A 13,473-nucleotide genomic window follows, 5' to 3' on the forward strand; every position below is an offset into this window, starting at 1 on the left:
CACTCACGACACGTTCTTTCACTAATAGCGGCCTCACCATAAGTATTTGAGAGCATTCGATGAGCCTCAGCCGCAGATTTCTTCATATTGAAGCAAAAAATTAAAACCTCCCGCAAATGACGAGAATTTGGCTCGTAAACTGACATTTTCAATCGAGAATAACTTTATGATGCAGACACAAATCGACTAATGTTTCTATGGGGTTATGTTGACAGATGCCCAAGTTTATTGTATGACGTCTATGATCTATTTATTTCGACCACCACTTACCGCTAAAGCCATTTATAGGAAAACGGCGGAAGCAAAGTTGTATACTTAATATTTATTGAAGTTGTATAACATCAAGAGGATATAATATACTACTAATAGTTTGTCTATGGATGGAGACGCTTCGGTAATGTCAAAGTCCCTTCACTTTTTTAATGGAATTGTATGATTTTTTTTTTTTTTACACAATATGATTCTTCTTTATTCTGCATATAACAGAATTAAGAATTTAGTTAGTATATCAAGAAACCAATAGTACATACGAGACATTTTATACTTTATTCTGGCATATATTGATGTAAAATATTTAATAACTCATAAATTATTAATTTTTATTTAATTGTACCTTAATACTTTTATATCAATATCAAATTATAATGATATGATTCAAATGGTGGAAAGAAAACACATAGTTGTTTTAAAATAAAATATTTATGCAAAAAGGATAATTTTTAAATAAGCAACTGTTTTCTTTCCATCAGTTGATTCATCTCATTATTCTGTTCAAAAATATTAAGGATTACAAAAAGTATTAATAATTTACAAATTAGTTAATAAGTTTATGTCAATATATGTGTATGCCAGAAAAAAGTATCTCGTAAATTATTGGTTTTTTTATACCACTACTTTAATAGTTTTATATACAGAATAATTAGAGGAATCACATTATGTAAAAAAATCATACAATTCCATTTTAAAAAGTGAAGGTGATTGAAATCTTCGAAGCGCCTCCACTCATAGAAAAACTATTACCAGTATATTGTACCCCTCTCCTCCCTCCCAATGTTATACAATTTCAATAAATATTAGGTATAGTAAAAAGAAATCCATTATTTTTTCATTCAATTTCATGCAAAAATAATGAATTTCTTTTTACTACACCTAATACATTATTTTATATTTCTAAAAATAGCAAAACATTCTAAGTGAATAGAGTTACTGCCCCACTGTATATATATATATATATATATATATATAGGATCTTTCAATAGGGACGCTCAAAATTTGTTAGATCATAGTAGCCATGTTGTTAAAGTGACATCTGTTAAATTTGTTGTGAATTGTTTAGTAGTGAATTGTTTAATATAGCAAATTACCATAGAAGGTCATAGTGTTGAGCAACGCAATCATAAAATTTTATTATCAAAATCAGTGCTCCGTTCGAGAAACATTCCGCGCATTTCGCCAAACAAATCATCTTTAGCGATGAGGCCCATTTTTGGATGAATGGATATGTGAATAAGCAAAATTGTTGAATTTGGGACGATATCAATCCACGCAAAATACACCAGCTCCAAATGCATCTCGAGAAAGTCACTGTTTGCGGATTTTGGTCTGGCGGAATTATCGTACTTCTTTCAAAACGAAGCGGGCGTTGCCATAACCATCAACGGCGAACGGTACAGATCGATGAAGCAACTTTTTGTGGCCTAAAATGGATGATATGGATACCGATAACATGTGGTTCCAACAGGATGGCGCTACGTGCCACACACCGCATGCCATGATGGACATTCTGCACGAGCGATTTGAGAGCATGGTTATCTCGTGCAGCGGCGACGTGAACTGGTCACCGAGATCATGCGATTTAACCTTTAGACCTCTTCCTTTGGGGCTATCTTAAATCGCAGGTCTATACGAATAAACCGCAAACAATTGATGCTCTCAAAGTCAACATAACAAACGCCATCCAGCAAATTCAGTCAGATTTATGTGAGAAAGTCATCGAAAATTGGACCGCTCGAATACGTATCGGATCGAATCATCAAGCGAAACCGCGGCGGACATTTTAATGATGTTATATTCCATACTTAATGCCATAAAATATTCTTTCAAATAAAAAAAAATTGAGTGGATATCTCACACACAACTTGTTTTATTTACATTTAAAAATCGAGCATCCTTATTGAAAGACCCCATATAATAGAAAAAAATGCATATATATATATATATATATAAAATAGAACGTATTCTAAATCTTCTTTACACATTCTTTTGAATTCAATCCTTTTGCTCCTAACGTCACCTATGTCCGGCATCCACAAAGCGATATATGCCGACTATAGTCAGCATTCGCGATATAATTTATGTTCTTTATAATAAGAATTAAATCATCTCGTATAGCCGTCAAGTGTAACACTGATTTTGTCAAATGATATATATATTTAAACATTATTAGTAGGGGAGTTCTTTGTAAGTTGAACATCTTTGTAGGTTGGACACCCTTTGACAATTCGAATATTTGCAGTGGAAACACCAAAACTCCGACTGTCATCGTCTCTAAAATACTAAACTTTACTTTTTATGTGATTTTGGAGCGAAAAAAGCGCGCCACAGATTTCTGTGCCAAACAAATCGTGAAAAAAACATCGAAAAAAAAGTGAAAATTAAGATTCCCATTTTTTACTAAGGTTATAAATTGAATAATTTTTCGAAAATTTAAAGTGAATATATGTACTGTGCTCCATTTTTTATATATTTTCATAATGTAAAGAGAATTCCGAACAAATCATGAACTGAATTTTTTTTTTCAATGCACTTCTAAACATCAACAATTTTGTAGGTTGAACACTTTTTTTCTTTGTAGATTGGACACTCATTTTTTTCATTTTTCACGATAGACGCAATTTATGATTTTTTGATGTTCGGAATTCTTATTAGTAAAATAAAAAGTGTTTTTATTACATTTTAAAAAACTGAAATTTTCAGTGATTTTTTTTCAAATTGAGTTCAAAGTTAGGGTTTTCATTGTATTTTAGTAAATTATATTTTGTGATTTTTTTTCCACATTTTTAGTATAGCAAGTCGCAGAAAGAGATCAACTGAACACGGTATTACCGATTATGATGCCTTGCGCAATTAAAAACATCATAATCAACAAAAGATCGAAGAAAAGCACTGCAGCTGCATACAAAATCAGCCGAATTAGTTTGCTCCGATATGTCGCCAAATTTACAACCGAAATACTGATATTTTGGCAAATGTGTCGATATATGTTATAGCGTTTACACATACTCAAATTGTGATTCCGATATGGATTAATATCAATATGATATTCATTTCATTAAAATTTTCATTCCAATTTTTTAATTTTTCCTCTTCAAAGCCAATTTTCATTCAAATTTTAATTTTTTATGTTCAAATCAATTGAGATCAATTAATAAATTGAAGAAATTTCATAAATTTTGTAAACAGTGTTTTTACTTGAGTTTTTGTGCATTTTTAGTGTTTTTTTTGGGGGGTGTCCAACCTACATTAAAAAATTTGAGGGGATCGTTTTTGAGCCTTTTTTTGAATTGGCTATAAAAAAAAACTCATTAAACCCAATGATTTTTTTTGTCCACAATGTAGCTATTAACCTTAGCTTTTAGACAATATCTTGATATCAACGATATATTGATTCTCATCTAAGTTATGAGCAAAAATGCTAAGGGTGTCCAATCTACAAAGAATTTCCCTAGTAATAGTATAGTTGATATCTATAATGCCACACTGATATGAAGGGTATAATTAAAACACGGTTACGAAGAAATTGTAATCATTTCGTTTTAAGGAATAGTCCCTTTTTTTTAAACATGTCAAGGCATTGTTCAGCATGCAAAACGTTATTTTAAATAAAAAACTGTCTACTGTATAATGTATAGGAGAAAGAGGGGTAAAACGACGACCTTAAGGTTTATATATATATTTCCTAATTTCTATGATGAGGTGAAGAGACTTGAACTTTTTTTTTAAGTTCACTATAGTTTTAGTTATCATTTGTAAAAATTATAAAGTTATTAAGTAAATTACAATTCTTTAAAATTTAATTTTTTTATCAATTTCGTCATCTTGCCCCCATATGTGGGTAAGATGACTTTTAGTAGGGGATAAGATGACGAAAAGTCAATTTCAGTTAAAAATATAATGAAACTGTTTTTATTAAATAAAATGGTAGCATACTTTCTTTCAGATGTATTCTACAGTTTTGTTTGCTACGATCATTTTTACGACGCAGGTATATAACAGAGGTATATAACCTTCTATTCTTGCAGTAATGCATGAATATTTTGATTATGGTTTGATATAAATAAGATGCGCGCGCGAGTATATAATTAAATGCATTATATTTAAACTAAATCTCTGATCTTGTCATAACAATCAGAAAGTATTTCTGACATTGTTATGACAAGATTTAAGATTTTGTAGCTAGAATTAGATTTATATTATAAGTATTATATTATTTATTACATTATAATTGTTTAATATTTTTCAGTTTAATTTAAAAATTTTCACTGAATGTTGGACATATGCATTATCAGAATTATTAACTTTAATCTCAGCGCACACTAGCAGTGCAATTATTGTAGCAGTTGATATAAATTGGGCGAATATGCTGTATTATTTTATATCATCATGTTATTTTCTGTAGAATTGGAACAAAATGGTATGTACCGTGACTGACAAGAAAACGTCATCTCTTTCCTCCATCAATATAATTTTGAGAAAAATGCATAGAAATTTGAAAGATATAGCAAAGAATTAATTTGAATTTCTCTGTGTTACATATTATTATTTTGTAAGTATCTCATAAATTATGGGTGCATGATGCGCATCATCCATCATTTGTGTCTATCATCCATATCCTTGTTTACATTTGATAAAAAAAAAAACAATACATTATGCACGCAAAACAAAATGCCCCAATAATAAAGCACGTTAATAAAAAGGCATGTTTGATCAGAAAGATATTCTGCGGGTAATTAACGAGAAAAATTTATCCTATTAACAAATAATAAACGAATAATAAACGAGTAATAAAATCTTGTATATTTAACAAGGTACAACTATAAATGCCATTCAAAACATACAATAGAAATAATATAATATTATTATACAGAATAAAATTATACATCGAAATGTTGGAAAATCGCTATACCAAGTGTATCGCCCTCGATGGCAACTATTAGGTACAACTTTGCTTCCGCCGTTTTCCTATAGATGGCTTTAGCGGTGATCGAAATAAATAGATCATAGACGTCATACAATAAACTTGGGCATCTAACAACATAACCCCATAGAAACATTAGTCGATTTGTGTCTGCATCATAAAGTTATTCTCGATTAAAAATGTCAGTTTACGAGCCAAATTCTCGTCATTTGCGGGAGATTTTAATTTTTTGCTTCAATATGAAGAAATCTGCGGCTGAGGCTCATCGAATGCTCTCAAATACTTATGGTGAGGCCGCTATTAGTGAAAGAACGTGTCGTGAGTGGTTTCAATGCTTCAAGAACGATGATTTTGACATCGAAGACCGGCATAGCGGTGGAAGAGAGAAGGTTCTCGAAGATGCAGAATTGGAGGCATTACTTGAGCAAGACTCGTGTCAAAATCAAGAAGAATTGGCACGATCATTGGGAGTGACTCAACAAGCCATTTCAAAACACCTCAAAGCCATGGGATTCAGAAGCAAGGAAATTGGGTGCCGTACGAATTGAAGCCGAGAGATGTTGAACGGCGTTTGTTTGCTTGTGAACAGCTGCTTGAAAGGCAAAGACGGAAGGGATTTTTGCATCGCATTGTGACTGGGGAACGAAAAATGGGTTCATTACGATAATCCCAAGCGCAGAAAATCATGGGGAGTTCCCGGCCATGCTTCCACGTCGACCAAACCGGCCAAACCGAATATTCACGGCTCCAAGGTCATGCTCTGTATTTGGTGGGACCAGCTCGGCGTAGTGTATTATGAACTGTTAAAACCGACTGAAACAATCACAGGCGATCAGTATCGAATTGATGCGTTTGAGCCAAGCATTGAAAGACAAACGGCCGCAATACAACGAGAGACACGATAAAGTGATTTTACAGCATGCTCGACCCCATGTTGCGAAAGTGGTCAAGACATACTTGGAAACGTTGAAATGGGAAGTCCTACCCCACCCGCCGTATTCTCCAGGCGTTGCTCCCTCTGACTATCTTGTTTCGATCAATGGCACACGGCCTGGCTGACCAGCACTTCCGGTCTTATGAAGAAGTAAAAAATTGGATCGATTCGTGGATAGCCTCAAAAGATGACCAGTTTTTTCGACGCGGGATTCGTACGCTACCCGAAAGATGGGAGAAAGTAGTGACCAGCGATGGACAATACTTTCAATCATAAATGTATAACCAGTTTTTTACAATAAAGCCTCGAATTTCGGAAAAAAACGGCGGAAGCAAAGTTGTACACCTAATAATATATTCAAAAAGTATTTAAAAAAGTACGTTCCGCTCGAAATTGATTTTTTTATCCGAAATATACTTTTCCGTATTGTTTTGATAATTTGATGCAACAGTTATAATAAAATGAGATACTATGTATGTATATACATATATACAAGAATAATTAATTTCAATTATGTGAAATAGTCACATATTGTTATTATAATCGCAAGTTATAACACTATAGTTTATAAGTTTATATCAAATTCTACGTTAAAAAATATATTTTGCTTAGTACTTTTCGTATATCTCTCGGATTGATTAAAATAATATATGGATAGCCATGGAACGTCAAAACAAACCCCCTCCACGTCTCCCTTCGGCGCCGTGGCCTAGACAGGTCAGCTTAGACAAAGGTGCTCTGATTGATTGAGGAGTGAAGGGTGGGAGTAAAAGGATAATTAAATGGTGCGTTCTGATTGGTTCGCCCTATATTATATTGATAAAGATTTGATTGGCTCGCACCGTACCTACCCGCGAGATGATTGGAGAAGGGGAGTGATGAAAAACCTCAAAATGAAGGATAAAATCCGAAAAAATGGTGGAATGGAAATTAGGACTGTAACATTTTTTGTCGTGAGGACGAAGTACGAACACTAGGCATGAATAGAGGGCGATTTTATGACGGTCATTTTTTTTTGTTGGCGCGGCACAATGTCTCCGACTTGTTGGTGTTTGTGAATGTTTTTATTTATGAGAGATGAGATCTTATACGAAAGTTTGGGAGTCTAGAGATAATCTTACTTTTGCTAGAAAGAATGGGGGAGGTAAAACAGGAACGAACATGTCAACTGACTCGACGCATCTTCTCTGGTGTGATGATTCACTCATTCGAGCGAAAGTATGATTTTTATGATGACAAGGATTTTATGAATTTGTATTGTATGTACTTCTTGTACTTTATTTAAAAGTCTATGTTATATAACAACAAAAGTATGTAGAGGAAAAAGTTGGTTATTGGAGAGTACGGGTGATTAAGAAATGAGTTTATGTTATACAAAAATGTATTTATTGATACAAATTCTTTTTTTCAAAGAAGAAGAAATACAAAGTTCGCATGAAAATAAACTAAAAAAAGTTTTTAGGAAAATTAAGCCAAAGATTCTCGCTTCGAGAGAATTATATGAAAAATTTCATTATATCTTAATGAAGTTAATTCCAAAAATATTGTATTGAAATACATATCAAGAAAAATTAAGTCTTTAATTTGTATACGTACATTACGCTCTATATATATCTTCAGCATTATCTCGCAACGTTAATTTTATAATTTCCTTATATAATTTGCAGGTAGTTTCGATTTCTTGAATTAAATATAGAGCACACTTGTTAACATTATCAGATAAAGATTCTAATTATTTTAAACGCACATAGACGCACTTTACTTAATGCTTTACAATCCGAGGAAGGTAATTTTCTGCATACAATTACAATTACTGCTTGGTTCTTCGTTTCTTCGCCGGTGAAGTTGAATCGTCCTCTTCTTTTCGAAGATTTCCGTTGGAATTTTTCTCTTCTTCTTTATACGTTAGCAATATTGATTTTGTAAAATGTACCCGATAAAGCTGATAGTGATATTTTTTATAACGACAAAGGTTTCACTCTATTATCGCTGCTTAAATACGCATTCATGAGTGTGATTTTGAAACTGCTGCCAGTAGTCGGTGTCGAAATAAATTCCGTCCGCGTTGTATCTGTCCAATTTTACAAGAGGTTTGAAGATGCCTTCATTCGTTCTTTGCAATCCTATGTGATCATCTTCGTATGAGAATTGTTAAGACCATACGTTGATAGCAACATATGAAATCGAGTGTTTCTTCTCTCGTAAAGCATCAAATGATCAATACCGGCCGGTCGCGGGCATCAATTTAATCGATTAACTCGAAGATGTAGTCAAATGCTCGATTTTGCAAATAAATAACACAGACAATTTGTGTTTCGCATATATCAAGAGCGTGGACAACTGCAAGAAAGATAAGAATCCGTGAGATACCAACGTTCTTCATTGCAGCATAAACTGACCGAAGAATTAACAAAATCCGCTGATATCACGATTCCTGAGAAAGGTTGTGGAAATCGAGCAATTCCAACGGATTCTCGCTTCCGAAAATATTGCAATTATATAATTTCAGTACTTTTGGTCGAGGCGAGAATCCGATGTACGACGGCTGCGCGTTACTTTTCTCTCCAGGTCGCGAACCCTCGTTTAAATATAATGTATTACGAGGGCTCGCGACATTTTAATCCTATATTAAATATAAAAGCCGCCGCTGGTTCTCGCGAAGGATATTGGCGTGCAACGTAGATTTTCATAACGACAGAGATCATCGATGCACAAAAAAATGCCCATGCTGCTATGCTATCTCGTCTTGCGAATGTCCCGACATTAAGTTGATTAAGTGCGATTCATGCGTTTGCGTCTTCTTCGGGTGTCCATCTTTCGAACGTCATCGAGCGCAGGGATCATATAATCAATCTCTCGCAAGTGTTTGCAAATCCATTAAAATTTGCAACGGATGTGGACAATTGATTAATTCAAAATCGCGACACGATTACGACGTAGTTTATTGCAAAACTTCACAGTCTTCAAATTATTTATCTTACAGCGGCGTCTTTGTCGTAAAGCTTCAATAGATATATGTTTCGTGACGACTATGCAAAGAGACGTCTTCTCCGCAAATCAACTCTGTAATCGCGACATGGATGATGTCACAAACACGATTGCTATTATACGAATATCTAGAGAAATTAGGTAGTCGCGTTTTATATTGTGATACAGACTCGTGTATTTACCACGTGGTACGTAAGCAGAAGCAAATCAAGCGCCAACGAAGAATTTTCTGGGCGATATGACGGACGAACTCGAGAGCTACGAACGGGGCAGTTTTATCGTCCGAGTCGTTTGTGTCCGGGGGCCCGAAATTCTACGCGTACGTCTTTCGTACATCGAAACGAGAGTTGTAAAGTTAAAGGAATAACATTAAGTTATAAAAACTCTCGATTATAAATTTTAATAGTATTAGGAAATTAATAATGGATAATTAGAAATTGGAAAGAGAACGTCTGATGAAGAAGAAAAAGAAGAAAAAATGGGAGAAACAGCAATAAATTTGAGTTTTAGCGCAATCCGGCGCAGCGTGTTTCAGGAGAGAACTTCTTCTTCTTTTTCTTTCTCTCATTTATGTTTTAAGTAAGTGAATTTTTCGCCTATTCGCGTAATATTTAAGTATTATGTAAGAAAAGATTTGAATTTAAGTTTTTTTGTAAATAATAAAATATAAGTATCTCTCTATTGCAAAAAACATTTTTAAAAGAATTTTATTGAATAATTTAATGTAAAAATGTAAAAATATAAAAATGTAAATATTATTTCTGAATAATTGAATTTTTTGTACAAAAGTTAACAAAAACATAATCAACATAAAAAAATTAAAATTGTATATGTTTCCTTTTCACCCTTCCTCTTTTTTTAGAAAAAATATCGAATAAAAAATATTTTGTACTTAAAGAAAACAAGAAGAAGTGATTTATTATATAATTCTAACTAATCTTTCCGATTTCTCTATGAAAGCTTTTCCCTCTCTGCAGCATCGCAGTAGTAACATCAGTAAACTTACCGTCAGCGATGTAACGCGATAGAAATATACGCAGATCGCAAGCCTCTTTGACGCGAAGATAAGCTTATACGTGTCGCACCGCGGCAAGATCAACTTTTCGCCCGCCGCGGTGCTCTTCGCTGACAAGCTCACGCGGGAGTACGCTGACGCGAGCGCTCGTCCGCCGCGTGGAGAGAACCCTGCCATCGCGATGATCAGCTTATCCCCCCTCTCTTGCCCTGCTAAAATTATTTCCTTTCTCGTATTTTAGAAATCAAATAACGTTTTTTTCTTTTTGCTTTTGAAATCGCGCACGGAGATCGATCATTTATTTCATAAAATAGACGTGCACTGGAAACATCCTTGGACATCGATCATATGCGGATCGACTGGTTGCGGGAAGACGACTTGTGAAGGCTTTTTTCCGGCATTTATCTCTCATGTCTGACGCATTTTGAATGAGTTTTGTTTTATTACGCAGAATGGCACGAAGCCTATCATCAATTACAATACGACACACGTAAAAGAATTCGAAGAACAGCGTTGGGAATGCAGCAATACTAAAACAACGAAAAAAAATATAATTGAATTTCGTGAGGGATTCTCATGTCCGTTATTCAAACGATCTTCTTTCTCCGAAATTAGTGATAATCGATCTTATGAGAGAATCGTCGTCGTGCGATCGTGGATCTTTTTACCAAAAGCAGTCATCACAAGAATCTCAGTGTTATTCTTATCTCGCAGAATCTATTCCACCAGGGACGTAGTCAGCGTGATATATAATATCACTTAACGCGAATTACATCATCGTTTTCAAAAATCCTCGCGATCGCACTCAAATTCATTTGCATCAAGTCTATCCCGACGATCCGAAATTCTTAAAAGAGGCTTATTATGACACCATATCGAGACTTCATGGGTATTTGTTCGATCTGAAATAATCCCCGGATCGATTTCGAACGTATATTTTTCCCGAGGATACGATTCATTACGTCTATGTGCCACGTAGATCATTTTCCAGTGGATTCATATAAAAGTTGAGAACGGGTAATCGTACGTGTCAGTCGTAGATTTTTTTTTTGCGATGAAGGTGACAAGAAATTGCACAGAGCGACGAAAATCGCCACACATTCGATCGATAAGAAAAACGCCTGTCTCCTTACAGCGCTCTATCATTTGAACAAAATTCAACGCACAATCTTCTTGCGCAATGTTGAAAAACTAATTCGTTATATCTGTGAATGTATTTTTAATACACTCAAAGATAACATCTTACTCGAACGATGTGAAAAAAATTGTTTAACGAAATACAAAGAGGCTCTGCGTCGCGTCGTTGTAAAATGTGATAATTGAAAAGATAAAAGAAAGCTGTTGGTACATCGAGGCAGATTTTTACCTTATATTATCGGACTTATATTATCGACTTTATTACTCATCAAGGGAACGAAATAATAGGGATAAAACGTTGTAGAGAGGGCTAAAAAAATGATTATAATTTCGAACGGAAAATCTGAAGAGAATGCATCATCAGTTACATCAAAATCCGACATTATTCATCGTTAACGGAGAGTCAAAAGAAATAACAGTACCGCAAAATTCGGATAACATTTCGAGCACTAATAATAATAATAAGCGCAAACCCCGGGAACTCACCTAACATGACTCGATGCAGAGATGAGTCATATTCTTAATTCCGGCTGACCGCGGACGAAAGTGAGGGTGGAAAATGTACAGAGAGACATTATGGCAATACCTACGATTTATCCAAAAAACGCAAAGATAGAAAAATGTACATAACGAAAACGAAAATGCAGAAAACAATGCTACACAAAATACCTCCGCTGATAACGAGATGACGAACGATAGCATTTTTCACGATTTTATGCAAACATTCGATATACCGCCGCAATCACATTCCATTAGTAACGCAGATATTATTACAAAAAATTTCGAAATTTCGAGCGAGCATAATCATACGAGGAAAAGCATCAAGGAAATACTGGAAAGAATCGAAATCGTAAGCATACACACTTACTGATGAAACATTTATTTCAAAAAACTGTAGTAACTGTACCAGATAGAATTAATTGGGACGAACATAGAATCGTGACTATAGATGGTAACGTCGTGAAAGATTATCGAATATCGCTGACTTAATAAACGATACAATGCACGAGAGAAAAACTGTGAAAGAAAAACTATGGGTAGAAATCAATTTGCACGATTATTCCGTATGTTAAACATATCTTCTGATGAAAAATAAAGAATTATTGTCCACGCATGGTGTTACTGTAAACAACGTAAAACTTCGACCTCACGCAAGTTCCACGCCTTTTATATCGAAAGCTATGTGGAAGGCAGATCGAACTCGATTTGATCGAACTCCGAAATCTAAAAAGTACAATGATGGTTATTCCTATCTGTTAGTGATTATCAATGTACTAAATAAATACGTCTGGGTAGAATCGTTACGCGACAAAACGAGTAACTGCATAATAAAAACTTTCCAGTGAGTACTAGTGGAAAGCGAAGGTACGAGTACTCGTATACTTGCAAACGGACAAGGGCAAAGAATTTGTCGCGCAATCAATGCAGAAATTTCATAAAGAAAATGATATCGGATAACGCGCAATCCAGATGGCAAAGCCGCGATCGTCGAGCGCTTCAACAGAACACTGAAAGAGTTAATGTAGCGTTACGCATAAAAATTCGCGACGCTACATCGATTCTTCAAAATATTGTACACGCTTACAATCACACGCGTCACTCGTCCACGAGAATGCAATAGTAACGAGAGAAAATGCTCGTGAAAATATAGTTCGTCGTTGGAAAAGGAACGTGCGCGAAAGGTTAAATATCGCGTTAGAGATTTCATTCGTATCGTAAAGCGAAAGGTAAAGCGAAAGGTGCCTTCGAGAAAGGATATGAGGCTAAGTGGAGATATTTCAAATTTATCGTGTTTTCGATTGGCGAAACCCTCACGTGTACAAACTGCGAGATTTAACAGACGAAGTCATAGACGGTATTTTTTTATGAGCAAGAATTAACTCGAGTTGAGAAAAACTTAGAGAAAGAATAGTTTATGATCGATCGCGTGATAAAGACGAGGAGGGGCTAATAAGCAAGTGCTTGTTAATTGGTGCGGTTATCCCAGTAAGTTTGATACTTACTCCGGCTTTGAATTTAATTTCTCTGCGCGATGGAAGAGGAATAATTTCTTCTGGTACTTCCGAGTAACAATAATATGCGTCATTTTCTGGATAATACAACATCGTCCTTTATCACGGAATTATCTCACTTTATAGTGTTACATGGGCAATGAGAAATTGCGACAAGCAGATTCAATTTCTCTGTATTTTTCTACACGTA

Source organism: Atta colombica, unplaced genomic scaffold (genome assembly GCF_001594045.1).
Source record: "Atta colombica isolate Treedump-2 unplaced genomic scaffold, Acol1.0 scaffold30, whole genome shotgun sequence".
NCBI lineage: Eukaryota > Metazoa > Arthropoda > Insecta > Hymenoptera > Formicidae > Atta > Atta colombica.